General features: G+C 36.1%; 1 long non-coding RNA gene across 5 annotated transcripts; it reads left to right on the plus strand.

Moving 5' to 3' along the window:
• The first annotated feature begins 486 nt into the window (after window positions 1–486).
• Window positions 487–13,825, plus strand: LOC131348557 (uncharacterized). Of its 5 annotated transcripts, XR_009203950.1 has the most exons (4): window positions 538–1,135; window positions 2,748–3,086; window positions 3,951–4,008; window positions 4,145–13,824. It is a non-coding gene; the product is annotated as an uncharacterized LOC131348557 (long non-coding RNA). The 5 variants fall into 5 exon arrangements; XR_009203949.1 differs by having other exon boundaries at window positions 487–1,135; window positions 2,748–4,008; window positions 4,145–13,825; XR_009203953.1 differs by having other exon boundaries at window positions 542–1,135; window positions 3,955–13,824.
• The last annotated feature ends 606 nt before the right edge of the window (window positions 13,826–14,431 follow it).

A 14,431-nucleotide genomic window follows, 5' to 3' on the forward strand; every position in this document is an offset into this window, starting at 1 on the left:
GCAGACACTTATAAAAAAGGATCATAATCATCTACAAAAACAACAACAACAACCATATAATAAAAAAATATTTTTTAAAATAATAATAATAATAATAATAATAATAATAATAATAATGTTATTATTATTATTATTATTATTATTATTATTATTATTATTATTATTATTATTATTATTATTATTATAATTATTTATTTTTATTATTTATTATTATTATTATTATTATTATTATTATTATTATATACATCTTGAAAGAATTTTATATTGCATTACAAAATCTGATTAATTTTTTTCCCTCAAGCAACACAAAATAAAGTCACTAAAATACAAATAAGTTACCAAAGCTAAACATTTGAATGTAATCAACATCTAATCAAATGCATATGACGAAAGGCTCCAATGTCGACTTCGATATGGATACTTTGACATCAATGATGTCGGTCAGCAATAAACAAGTGTTTTATTATCTTATATATTTCACAATATGCACAGTAATGTTTTCATATAACTTGCCTATTTGAATTGTAGGGCACACACACACACACACACACAGAGAGAGAGAGAGAGAGAGAGAGAGAGAGAGAGCTATCCTAAAAGATTGTCAAAAAGATTTACACTTGTCTCTGCCCGAACAGACAACCTCTCAGGTCATAAGAGTAGACCGCTGGAGCCAGGTTGTCTGGAACCCGTGAGCCACTTCCAAATCCGGATTAAAAACGCGATAAAATGTAGAGTAAAACGCACCAAAACCAACGATACTCTCGCGACAGAAGGCTCGAGGCAAACAAGAACAGCAACAGCAACAACAACAACAACAACAACACAGAGATAGTCTATAAAAGTGCACCGGCAAGCTCCGTTACTCTTACGCGCAGCTCGCGCTTCTCCCGTCCTGAATGAGGAGCGTCCCCGCCCTGCGCTACACACACACACACACACACACACAAAACACCCGGTCGTGTTTTCTATCTTTGAAGGTTTTCTGTCTGTCTTTTCGGTTTTTCTGTCACGGCAGTGAGATGAGCAGGACTGCGGAGCTGTCACGGGTCACAAGAGAGAAACTCCGCGCTGACACAGCACAACTTCTCTACATGCCTGTTTAGATCTGAGTGGAAATTACTAGTGTGACAGAAGGGTAAATAGGCTTCCCCGTGTTTCGCTTTTCTCTGCACTCTAAGATCTTCTGTTAGATTTTCATATTCGAAACGCTTTTGATAAATGCCACAAGTTTCCACATTTTTTTTTTCTGTGATACAGTCTTCCATTTTGCATCTAAACATAGTTTAACTGCAGTATTAGTAATAAACCAGGCTACCTGAATGACACCTACACCGTTAATATAGGAAACCCATGCTGTTGCATACTGAGCTTTACTATTTTCCGTTGATTATTTTGCGAATCCTGATACATTTACTGATAGATTATCATCACTAAAACAAATATTTTTACCGTAATATTTTTGCCAGTTCATTGTAATTTATTTGTAGACAAATATAGTAATATTAATATTGCTAGTTTGCTTTAGATTAATGTAAAAAAAAAAAACTTTATCCAATATGTAATAGCTAATTGCTGAGAAATAAGTAAGTAAAACTTTTATATTTTTACCTTTTTTGTTTATATATATATATATATATATATATAATGAAACAAAAAAAATTAAGTTAAGAACAGTGTTTATTCACGAAGATCCTATGTTACTTAATTACTTGAGAAACTCAGGCTCGCCCTTCTAAAAGATTAGTCGCGGGGTCAGGCCTCAAATCCTCTAACACTTCTCAAAGTGACCTGTTTATAGTCCTATAGAACCTCACATCATTAAGCACTTATGATGATGCTGCTGCTGCTGCTGCTGCTGATAATAATAATAATAATAATAATAATAATAATAATAATAATAATAATAATAATAATAATAATAATAATAATAATAATAATAATAATAATTGCTTAACTGAACAGAATTTATAACATTTCTCTGTTATATATTCTATTATTATTGATTCATCACTAGGGCAGGTATCAGGTATGCAGGTATACTGTTATATTATGCTAATACTATACTACAAATTTAAGTGGTATGGCAACATTACAGTACCTTTTCACAGGACAGGCCTTTGTCCTTGTTTTTGTTGCGTTTTGGAGCTTTCTAAACACTGAGCAAACACTGTTAATTTAATGGGATATGAGAACATTTAAAATGTAATAATAACACGAGGACATGATACTAATAGCTGAGTATAATCATGTACCAACATGAGCTTCATAAAAACTTGCGTCCTTATAAACTTGTATAAATTATGAGTGTACTAATTGATATTCATATTCCCACTCACCCTCACCTGGCCGTTTATAGAGCTAAATTGATATATTTTCACGTTTTTATTTTTTTCCGACGCAAAAATGCGCATGTTTTGATTAACTGTAGGCTTTTCTCTTAATGATCTGTCTTTAATGTTGGATTTTTTTTGACTGAAGATTAATCAAAAGGTTAAAAGAGTATCACAGACAAATATAAAACCCGACACGATTTGACTTGTAACTCCTGGTAGCCTATTTAATGTGTATTCAAAGTGTCACGTTTTGTTTTATAGCCCAAGAGCAATGATCATAGGTCACTCGATCACTGAATCGGTGGAGCTGCATGTCTTCTTATCTAGCCTATATTATTATTATTATTATTATTATTATTATTATTCCAATATAGTGGTTTGCATATGACATGCAGATTTTTTTTCCTTTTAAAGGAAGTATTTCATCTCAGAGAACCCACTGAGGAATTACAAGAGCAGACTTTGGAGAACAAAAAGATTTTTTTTCCCTCATACTCGAAAAAAGAGGCCTGCCGCTGATTGACAATGCCCAGGTCTACTGCTTCCACTAAAAACATTAGGAAGAAAGAAGAGAGAGAAAAAAAACACCAAATGAGATTTGTTGTCGAATCCGGCGAGGGACATCAATGCTAAATTAATTTCTGCTCGTTGGATTTGGAAGACATTGTGTTCAGGCCAGTCCCGAGAGAAGATACAAGCTTATCAAGAAGGTCTGGAGAATACTGATGCTTTCATGAATCTTAGTGCTTTTCTGTAAGATTCTTTATATTTGTCTCTTAATTTCATCTGCGAATTAAAATTTTATTCGGCTGTGTTAATTCGATTCGGCTTTGGTGACCACATAGCTGACGAAAAAGTACCTTTGAAAATTCATAGTAGGCCTATTTGTTTTTCTTTATATGTTTTTTAGGTTATATCATGCAATTTTATGAAACGTGTTTTTCTTCAAAAATAAGATTTTAAAATTACAATATTATAATTGTTATATTATAATATTATAATTTAAAATGACTTCATTCTTCGTGCCAGTATAGTATCAACACAATTATTATTTTTATACTCGATATTATCCCCTTTTAACGTTTCATTCACAACAATTTTATAGCGTATTAAGAAGCAATCTTTAATTAATGAATCACACGAAGGTGTTGTGATCAAGAGTGAATTTTCTTTTTAAAAAATCTGACGAAATGTGTGCACAGTATACATTTATGGTTAAAGCATCACGTGACGGCTTTTAACGCGTGTGTGTGTGTGTGTGTGTGTGTGTGTAAATCATTATAGCTCTATATGAACCCTAACCCTTTTTTTGCATTTTTAACAGTTTGCTTTTATATATAATATATATATATATATATATATATATATATATATAAAATACGGGTTATACTTATAACTCTCCACCTTGATAAAATCGTGTTACAGCCTAATAAGGTCTGGAAATGCGTATGGATATGTGACGGTACATCATAAATTATCATACTGAAGGAAAAACTATTTATAAGATATCTGTTCTCCTGTAGCGTGCTTCATATTTCATGACAATAATTTGACCGGTTAGGGTATTAAGTTTTTTAAGTTACACTGTAAGATGCGATGTTTTTTCTTTAATTCAAGACAGGAATCCTCCAAGTAGTATGTACAAGGATCCATGTTTCGCTGACATCCAAATGAGGTAAGATCTTCCAAACTAATCCAGTGAAAATCCATACTTTCTCTATGTATCCCAAAACACTTGGTTTATCCCTCTCATGATCACAGTCATGGCACAGCAGCAAACAAGCCTTTTTGAATTTACTGCTTCTTTGTAGAGGACCATGTCTGTGTCAGGAGGTTACATAAACCACATGGTTGGTGTGCCCAGAAACATGAGCCAGACATCATTCTTTGGAGCCTGTCCCATCGGATGAGGGGAGGGGATGGGTGCAAGTTATGGACATATAACTTTGCCATTTGTTGGGCCCATCTGTGTGTCTGCTGTATGACTTGCTGCATGAAATATTCAAGGTCCAGTGAAAAGTGATCTGATGGTCGGTGTCAAGAACCCCCCCCCCCTTTTTTTTCTGGTCTTCTTTACTAGAGACTAACAATTACCAACTGCACACAAAAAAAACCCCACAAAACAAAACATCAAAATAACAAGCAGGATGCATCATCTAGTAGTACTCCAGCTTCTGTCTCCCAATTGCCCACACCTTCACTGGATCACCAGTTTAAAAATGAATTTAGTTCAGGAATATCATATACCAAGCTCATATTTTCGTTTGGATAGGATCTTGATATATGGTATGTGGATTAGCATTGTTATGAGTATTTCTTTCTCTTTCCAAAAAGAGTTAATAAAAAATGAGGTGTGTAAAAAAAAAAAAAAACTTGGTGTGGTAAACACATCGGCAAGTCTTGAGTTGCATAATGAAATGCAAATTTGAACATGTTAAAGTGTCCATTGCCAAAACATTCAAACACAGCCCAAAATCACTTCATGGTATACACTAAATGAAACGTCTGTTTAGATGCGATCACCAAGATTTCGGTAGTTTAGACAAAATTTTCTCTTGTCCCCAAAACACTTGGTTCTCTGAAGTGTTTGCGGTTCTCCAGCTTACCTTCAGATTATGCAATGCACACACTCCCACTGCAGGAAAAACAATTTGAGGAAACTGGGAACAATCGTAGGCAGGCTTCAGCATGCTGTCGTAAAAATGCATAGGTCCTTGCATAGGTCCATTCTGTGGCCTGACAGTTTGACGAAGCTGCCGATAAATCATCCAGAACAGCAGGAAACAACTTACAAAACAGCGGTGTGCTGTATTTTTTATATCTGTATTTTTTTTTATAATTGTGATGCTATGATCTGCCCTTTTGGCTAGGTAGGTGTTTGTAAAGGGATGGGGATTTCTACAGTGTTAAATAAACAGTTAATGCAACAGCGACTCTAAGAGCACAACAGCAAACACATTCACAAACCAGAAAATGCAACACCAAAAGACAACTTATAACAACAGCAAATTTAGAAACATTTACTCAATACAGAAACGGTAGATCCTTATTCCTAAAATCAAATGCTCTTTGCTGATTGGACAGCGTGTTTGACTATCAAAAGAAACAATGATTGACTCTTTTCTACTAAGCCTAATGTCCTATTAGAATAATTCGTTCTTCTTCATCCAGCTTCCTCCACACGGTTTGCATACTCATAATGCTGTCTGATATTAAAATGATAGTATATACAACATCCATTCATTTGCCAATTCCCCACTAGCTAGCTCTCACCAGAGGGGTGAAAGCTAACATGTGCTTCTTCTGAAACATGTCAAGCCAGCCAATAAGAAAGTCCTATTTACCGTCTTCTACATACATGACCTCATAGATGCCCACAGCGTACTAGTGTCACCGTGATTGACAGGCCAGAGAGAGTAATGTTATCCATCCGATTTGCCTTTCCTGGCCTGGGATGGCTGTGGCATTGTCAGGGTTTAAACTTGACGATTGGGCTAATGCTTTTCTGTCGCGCCACTCGGGAGCAAGTTGATAGCATATCTGAAATAACACTATGTGAATGCCACTGATATAAATAAGCATGAATACAAGCATCAGTATTTATTCAGTCTCATATTTCAGATTACTGTAAACATTTTCTAGCTTTCTCATACTGATCGCGCTGTAGACAATCAAGAGCAATGATGTGATGTAAGGACTCACCCTTTCCTTACCCTTTTAGGGGCAATTGTCGATGTGTTTCTTATTGTTGGTTCTTAATGTGTCTTGTGCTCACTGGCCTCTATAGAACTACTAAAAAGATGCAACTAGCTACACATTTGCTGTTGTGTTTTCAAATTTGTTGTGGTGCGTTTGGATTTGCTGTTGTCTTTTTGGCTTCACGGTTGTATTCGATGCATTGTTTAAAACCTTTCCACTCTGCATTTGCTACACAATCTGGCATTGTATTTTCAGATGTATTGTGGTGTTTGAGTTTAGCTCCTGTGTTTTAATGTTACTCTAGTGTTCTTACTTTTGTCGTGTTTTGATTTTGCTCTTGTGTTTTTCTGTTGTGTTTTAATTTTGGAACTAGCTTTCCCTGTTCTGGTTTCTGACTCTGTGTTGAGTTTTCAGTCGGTTGTTCTGTTTTTGTCTCACTGTTGTATTTTCTAATTTGATGTTGTGTTGTGTCTGTATTTCATCTGACGTCATGTGTACACATGTATTGTGGTGTTTTAGTTACACTGCTGTGTGTTTTAATTTTACTCTAGTCTTCTCAGTTTTGTCGTGTTTTGATTTTGCTGTTGTGTTCTTGTTATAGTTTCATTTTTCCGTTGTGTTTTAATTTTTGCCGTTGTATTTTTGATTTGATGTTGTGTTTTAGTTTTGCTGTTCTGATTTCTGAGTTTTCCAGTCGGTTGTTCTGTTTTCGTTCCGCAGTTATAGCTTCTGATTTGATGTCGTGTTTTTAATTTGATGTGGCATTGTGTTTCCAGGTATATTGTGCTGTTTTAGTTACGCTGCTGTGTGTTTTAATTGTACTCTAGTGTTTTTAGTTTTTTAATTGTGTCACTCTGTATTTGGTCTGACATTGTGTTTGTAGACTCAGTGTCGTGTTTTACTTTGCCGTTGCTGTGATTTTGATTTTACTCGTGTTTTTTGTTTGATTTTTCTGTTGCTTTTCTGACTTCTTGTTGTGGTTTAGATTTGATATTTTTGCCATAGTTGTGTTTTAGTTTTGCCGTTCTGTTTTCTGACTTTCTGCGTTTTTAGTCGGTTGTTCTCTTTTTGTGTTCGCTGTTGTAGTTTCTGATGTGATGTTGTGTTTTTAATTTCCCCACTCTGTATTTGATCTGGCATTGCGTTTACGGATGTATTGTGTTGTTTTAGTCACGCTGCTGTGTGTTTTAATTTTACTCTAGTGTTTTTGATTTTGTTGTGCTTTTATTTTTGCTGTCGTGTTTCTAACTTCTTGTTACGGTTGAATTTTTCTGTTGTGTTGGCGTTGTGTTTTTGATTTGATGTTGTGTTTTAGTCTTGATGTTCTGTTTTCTGACTCAGTGTTGAGTTGTTAATTGGTTTTTCTGATTTGAAGTTTTTAATTTTTGCCACTCTGACTTGATTTCTGACTTGATCCACTTGATTTCAGCCTTGTTTTTCTTGTTGTGGTTTAGTTTTTCTGTTGAGTTTTAGCTCTGGCATTGTGTTTTTGATTTGATGTGTTTAAGTTTCCTCACTCAATGTTGTGATTTTAGTTTTGTTTTTCTGTCTTTAGTTGTTTTGTGTTTTAATCATTTGAAGTTTTTTAACTCTGCTGTTCTGATGTGATGGTGTGTTTTTAGTTATTTCTGTGTTTGTAGTTTTTCTTGTCGCAGTATTCTTTTTTACACAACCGTGCAAACACCTATTAAAAGATTAAAAGGCCTATTAAAAGGCATTGAACAAATATGATCTGAATAATATTTTACCACATCCACCCCTGGAAAAAAAAACGTGGTAGAAAACATTAATATATATATATATATATAAAATTTGGTGTGGTCTAAAGGCAGCACTGCTCCTGCTGGATGGAATGTGTCAATATGTGGATTATAGGCGAATTGCTTGGCCCTTCACAGGAGTGTCACAAAACAAACCTTATTGCCCTAATCCTACCACTCAGCCCCATTTGCAGTCTTAAAATCACAGCAAGGGGATTTACCATGAATACACCTGCTAAGTGAAATATGCCACATTACAGAAAAGTAAATTAGACACAATATACATTTTAGTGTACTGTCCAAATCCCAAATGACAATCGCAATGTTAAATATTATATTATCAGAGCCACAGAGAAGCGAATACATTATAATCCGTGTAAGGAAGAGGCACAACATGTGTCACATCATGCTGAAGCTGTTCTTCCCCAAACATGACCCGGGAATGACCTGAAATTTCACTGTGCCCCTAAGCCCTGGGCAAAACTGGGTGTATGAAATCCACAGACAAATTCTGCTGTAACCGATATGCAATATTTCTGTTCCACGCTCGTAGAGGAGGACATATTTATTCGTAATGTCCATGGAGAGGTAACTCTAATCTTTAGATTGCATTCCTGCATGCTCCACAACAAGTTCTTTATGGCATTATGTCAAGGCAAAGAACAGATTTTGTCAGGTGGAGATTGGGGTTCAGGAGTTCATGCGCCGGTCATGCCGGAGCATTCCGCACAATCTTTACATTCGGATTCAACTCCATCTTAGCTTCCAACTCCACCTCAGGGTTTTTTCAATCAGTTTTATCATTTTTCTTCCAATGTGCTGTCTCTCTATAGATAAAAAAAACTTTGTTTCTGTTCTCTGCCCTGAGACACAAACAACATGAATGTGAACTTGTGTGACACATTCCTGGTTCTTGCTGTGTTTGCAAACCTTCCTTTCATAATGTAGATACCAGTTTCTTCCAATTACAAGAAGTATTAAATATTTCTCCAAATTACTTTGGCTTAGTTAGAAGATGAAATCCAAGATGAAACTCATATGAGCTACAGGCATAGGAAATAAAACACACACACAGACACACAAACAAAAAAACAACAACAAGAAAACAATTGCTTGTTTCACTGGTATCATTAAAAAAATCTTTCTGAAAGCATCAGCCGTATAAATGCACCTGTACACTATTATCCTAATGCAAATCCAGCACATGAAGTTATACTTGAAATACAATAAAAGTTTTTCCACAACCATAATTTCAGATAGCACTGATTATTCTTGGGAGCTGAATTGTAGGCACAATTGCCTTTTAATGACCTATGAAAAAATTCCCTGGCAAAGGTCCATCTAGAAACCCTATCACTAAAAAGCACGATGGCAGGCATCAGTATTTTTTTTTTACAAGATAATTGCAGTCTCTCGGCCGTTTGAAGACACAGCACTGAGCTTTAATTATACAAGCTGAGCAGGCTATCCATCTCTCGATAAAAAATGCTGTTTGATTACCTCGCCATTTCCGATGGAAGATTGCAGCTATAGAATTACTTGCTCTTGCTTATGAAGACACACTGTCCAGGTCCATTTGGAGAGCACAATTAGGGAAGGAATACCTCGAAAAAAGACTCAACGTGTATCTTCTACAATGTAGAATGTAAGTGCAGTGGTGACTTCTTTGAATAATTGATCGTCCATATGCACTAGGTCCATTAAGTTCACTGAGGTCCATTCTATTCAGGAGTGGTGGATTATTTGTCCGTGCAGTTTGACTGAAAAAATAATCTGTGTACCAATGATGTTACAACGATGTAGAGAGCAACACTTCATTTACTTGCCTTCTACAGGCAGCACTGTTCAATTTCTTTGCCTCATAAACATTGAGAGAGGTGCTATTACAGCTAGATCCGATTTGGGGAGTGTCTTTATAGTGTCCATATCTTATCATTTTCTTTTATTAGTATGACACATGAAGCACTAGCCTCATTAAAGAAGCAAATGTGTTGGCTTTTGCACTATGGGAAAGCCTGCCAACATGGAGCTTGGCAGCTGAGAAAAGTATTTGAATAAATTGTGTTTTCAATTAGACACATCACGTTAAATAAAATGGGCATTTTTAGTATATTGTATTATCAACTAATAAATATCCGTTCTCTATTTGTTTCTTCTGTTTCTGTTTTGAAATTGCACACCTGTATAAACCCTAATTCAGAGTTTATAGTATATGTATTGGTATTTTTAAGACCGGAACTGCAAGATACTGCAAGATAACTGCTTTCAGAGTGTCCAAACAAATAAAAACGTTGTTTTTTTGTTTTTTTTGATGTTCTCCTGAAATAACAAGACGTAGAGTAGAGTTAAGTGGAGTCGAAATGGAAGGTATTAATCCTTAATGAGGTAAGTGCATCTAAAGCTTTTATGTGCTATTGAAATAGCTAATTTCCTTTTAAGCAGCTAACTTTGGCTGCTAGCTGCTAACGACACTGTACCAGCACTGTAGAGTAACCTAACTAGATAGAACATTACCACAGGCTTGTACTAAGCTCTGAGCTTTTAACAGCGCTGTAGAATACAAGCTATTTCGGTAGAACATAAAAACATTTTCATTTCAATTTTAAAAGCTTACCTAACTTAAATACTACCTAGGTCAATAACTGACTTTAGACATATTTTGTTGTAGGCGTATGTCAGGTCAAAGTTCACTTACTGATCTCACAAGCTTGCTTTTTTTTTTTTTTTTTACTGCAATCTATTGACTGCGCTTGTACATAGAGACGCGACGCATTAACAACTATGAACAGACCTAAAAGCTCTTAGAAAATTAAACCGTGTCGTTCTACCTAGTAGAGAAGAGAATTACAAACAAAAAGAAACCCCTTTTCATTATTGGTGTGTTCAATTTCAAGCCAAAAGCAATACTTCTAAGGGTCATGTAGCTCTCTGATTCAGCAGGCTGCGTACTAACAAGATAAATGTGTCGACATCAAAGAAAAAGATGTGCCTGTCTACAGTAATTCAGCCGAGTCCGGCAGCTTTACGGTACACTAAAGCCCGAGCGGACGGCGACGTGCCTCTTTCTATGCCGCAACGTTCTCTATAATATTCAGAGATTATCGAGTGCATAATTAGTTTGTTAAGTAGAAGGTAATAGACAATGCAGTCATCAGTGGCACCAGCGACAGACAGCCCAGCTTTCTATAGTTGTATCTTTAATGATTGGAGCACTTTACTGATGATCAGCCATCAATATGAACCTCACAGCCTCGCTGTCTTTGTTGATCTGTACAGTGAACGGAAAGTCGTAACAATATTCACAGATGAAATGTAACTAATTGCTGAATTAGGACCCTTCTAATAAAATTATCCACTGTATAGTGATGAGAGCTGTTGTTCTTGGCGGATCCCCAGCAGACATCTACTGTAGTCTTTGCTGCAGATGTGGGCTCTTCGTTGTGACTACTGCTAAATCGTCTCCGTTCTGCCTTTTAAAGCAACCTAACTAGGCATCACTGAGTGTACTGAGTAGATTATATAGCGTTGTGATAATATTTCGAGGAGTTCTGTGCTACAGTAACTTGAGCTCATTCTGTCCGATTAAGCCGTTCTTCTACTACACCTCTGCTGAATGCTGAATTTCTCACTGTTGATCAGTTTTCTATAACAGCAACTCCAACAGTAGTTCCGACTGCAAGGTTTATATTAATGTTCTTGTTCCTATATGACACAGTAACAACTTAAATAGGGACTTGTACGGTGGACGCTTCATGCAAACTGATTAAATAAATTGCGTACAAATGTTGATGAGAGATTTATTTAAGAATAGTTAAGCTTTTCCTTTACATTTTCCAATTTGGAACAGCAATAAGAGAGGAAAAAGAGAGACTGCTGAGAGAACTTTCTTTTATAGCTGCTATAATGTATAAAGTAAGTAAGAACTCAAACCTGTTTCATTATGTGTATCTATAAGGGGATAATAAGGGTGTCGTTAATAATAAATGTGTTGTTCTTTAATCAATAAATGAATGTAATCATGGCTAAATTGCTTTGGTATGAGAGGAATGAAACACTCAAGGATATATGTGATGTGTGTTTATGTTCAGGTATTTAATTATTTAAAATAATTCTCCAGAATAATTATTACACAATTGTGATACGAGATCCATCTGTAGCCTTCTCTGTCTTAAGAAGCCACATTATGGACTTAATTGGGCTTAATATAGAGTATGTGTTTTCTTAATAGGCTTTTGGACAGTGTCTAGTTTAAAACACCGTCTGTTTGTCCTGCTACCAAGTTATCCCGTGTACAAGCTGTACTGTAGACAGACATTTGGCCATTAATTCATTTTCTCCCCACTTCTCTCTCCATTTGCGTTTTTTATTCCTAATTCCAGCTGTCTTTCTTTTCGTCCCCACTTTCTGTTGACAAACGTGAGAGACTTAGCGAGGCAACCTTGCCTTTCTTGCAAGTTCCTTCCCTCTGACAGCCCCTAATGCAGTTAGTGTAATGCCTTCTCAGTGGCTGTTATTAAACTGATTTGGAACTTTTATTTATTTATTAAGTCTTTCGCAGCGGCCACCACTCAGCCTTGCCAAATGCAGACACACATAAGAAAAAAAAGAGGTACAGCCTTTGAGTCACCATGGTGGCTGCAGACAATCTAATTGGTATTGACATCTGTGTCTCGAAGGGAATTTGACATATAAGGGCAAATCATTCTATTTAGTCGCCTGAATGCTCACAGAGGCGGGTCGGCACAATTCAACAGCGTGCCATTCAGCTGCCGGTGCGCTCCAGCCCAAGCAATCGATCCTAATCTGATTCTCGGACGAGGAAGAGAAAAATGAAAATAAAATCAAAAGCACTGTTAGGGCAATATTAACAAGGGAGTACAATCTGGAGGCACCCACACTAATGCACTCCCGCTGCAGTATTGTTAATGCATGGCCCTTCTGTAAAGGTGCTTGTGCCTCAAAGAAATCTGCTGCCCCAGCTAAAACTGCAAGTGGCTGCCAAAAAGAGCTCATTCTCTGAGAGCCCTGGCATGGCCCAAGCTTGCGCTACCTTGGATGCTCTGATTTCATTATCCTCACTCCCTGGAGAACACATTTCTCTTTTTGTGTTGTTGTTGTTGTGAAAGTGGACCATTGAGGCTGGGAAAGAATGAAGCAGTCCATCAGAGTACAGAGTGCTTGAATATGAGATCTGTGGTAAAAAAAAAAAAAAAAAAAAGGACGCTGAATACAGTCTGTTTATCTGGATGGTGGGTTTTATGTTTGATGCCAGCATAAAGGAGCAGGAACCAGGGATTCTTGTTGAAACTACTGGAAGAACTACTTAAGAAACTTGCATCAGACTGCTAATCACCATCAGGGCATCTTATATTGTCTAAAATACAAAGTATTTACATCAAACATGTGAGGAGTCTGTGATTTCACTCTTATTTACAACAAAATGTACAGATTACAACAAATAAGTAGTGCTTTCCAGTGTTCCCCGTAAGATCTCAATTGGTCACCCTGTATCAGATAGACCTCTCTGGCCAAGCAGACTTGGGTAATGTTCAACGTGTCAGTGATAGGGTTTGATTTACACAGGTTGGACTGTAGAGCTTGTGTCTCCCGGTCTGGGGGGATAAACAGGTTGCCCAGTCTCCGAGGCCTTTTGAGATGATCAGTTGCACAGATAGACGTCTATAAACGTCGGTCTCATGGCCCGTGGCTTTTTTTTCTGCTTGGTTACTGATGTTATCATTGAGACCAGGATAAAGATGTGGAGACATTCCTCCTACTGGCTATTGACAAGAATGAAGGCCTGCTTCTTGCTTTCAGGATATATTAGGCTAATTAGGTCTCTGGTCAGTACAAGCAGAGAGTGGTGCAGATTTCCAGGTAGATAAATCGCTCCATTATAACATTCAGGAAGCGCATTGATATATCTAACATGATATTGTTGAAACGAACACATGAAATATATAGAAAATACATACAACATGTCTTTTTTATCTCTAACCATGGCAGGACAAAACAACACACCTCATGGTGTGCTGTTAAAGGAAAATAAATTATTGACAAACTAATTACTGCCCTGGAGTTGATTATTTTCCAATAACAGCAGAGAGTTTTTATTCCTCGTATACTATTTGCAAACAATTAAAAGCATTTAATTTATCACTAAATAACAGGTAGTGCTTTTTATCTTTTTATAGTTAAACTTATTGCTGTGAAACTTCTCTGAGACAAGTGAGCTTGTGTTAACACTTCCTAACATGGTTACTTCCTCACCAGCCCCTCTTTTAGCTAATAATAAGCCAAAAAATAAGTGCTGACACTGGAGACTCCTTCCATAAATGGTAACTAAATATCAAATAATTACATATCACATAAATACTATTTTAATTATCATATAATTTTCATTGTTAAATAAATACAAAAAACATTTATGCTATTTATTAGCCGTAGATTGTATGAAATATACATACAATTAATTAACTATTATTACAGAAAATAAATCAACACTTTCTGACCAATCAGATTCAAGAAATGGATGTAGCAGGAACAATAACTAACACATCAACAGCAGTCCATAACCTCATATTAGTTAATACAGTAACATGCAATCATGTACTGAATAAAATATAATAATATATAATA

Source organism: Hemibagrus wyckioides, linkage group LG28 (genome assembly GCF_019097595.1).
Source record: "Hemibagrus wyckioides isolate EC202008001 linkage group LG28, SWU_Hwy_1.0, whole genome shotgun sequence".
NCBI classification, from domain to species: Eukaryota; Metazoa; Chordata; class Actinopteri; order Siluriformes; family Bagridae; genus Hemibagrus; species Hemibagrus wyckioides.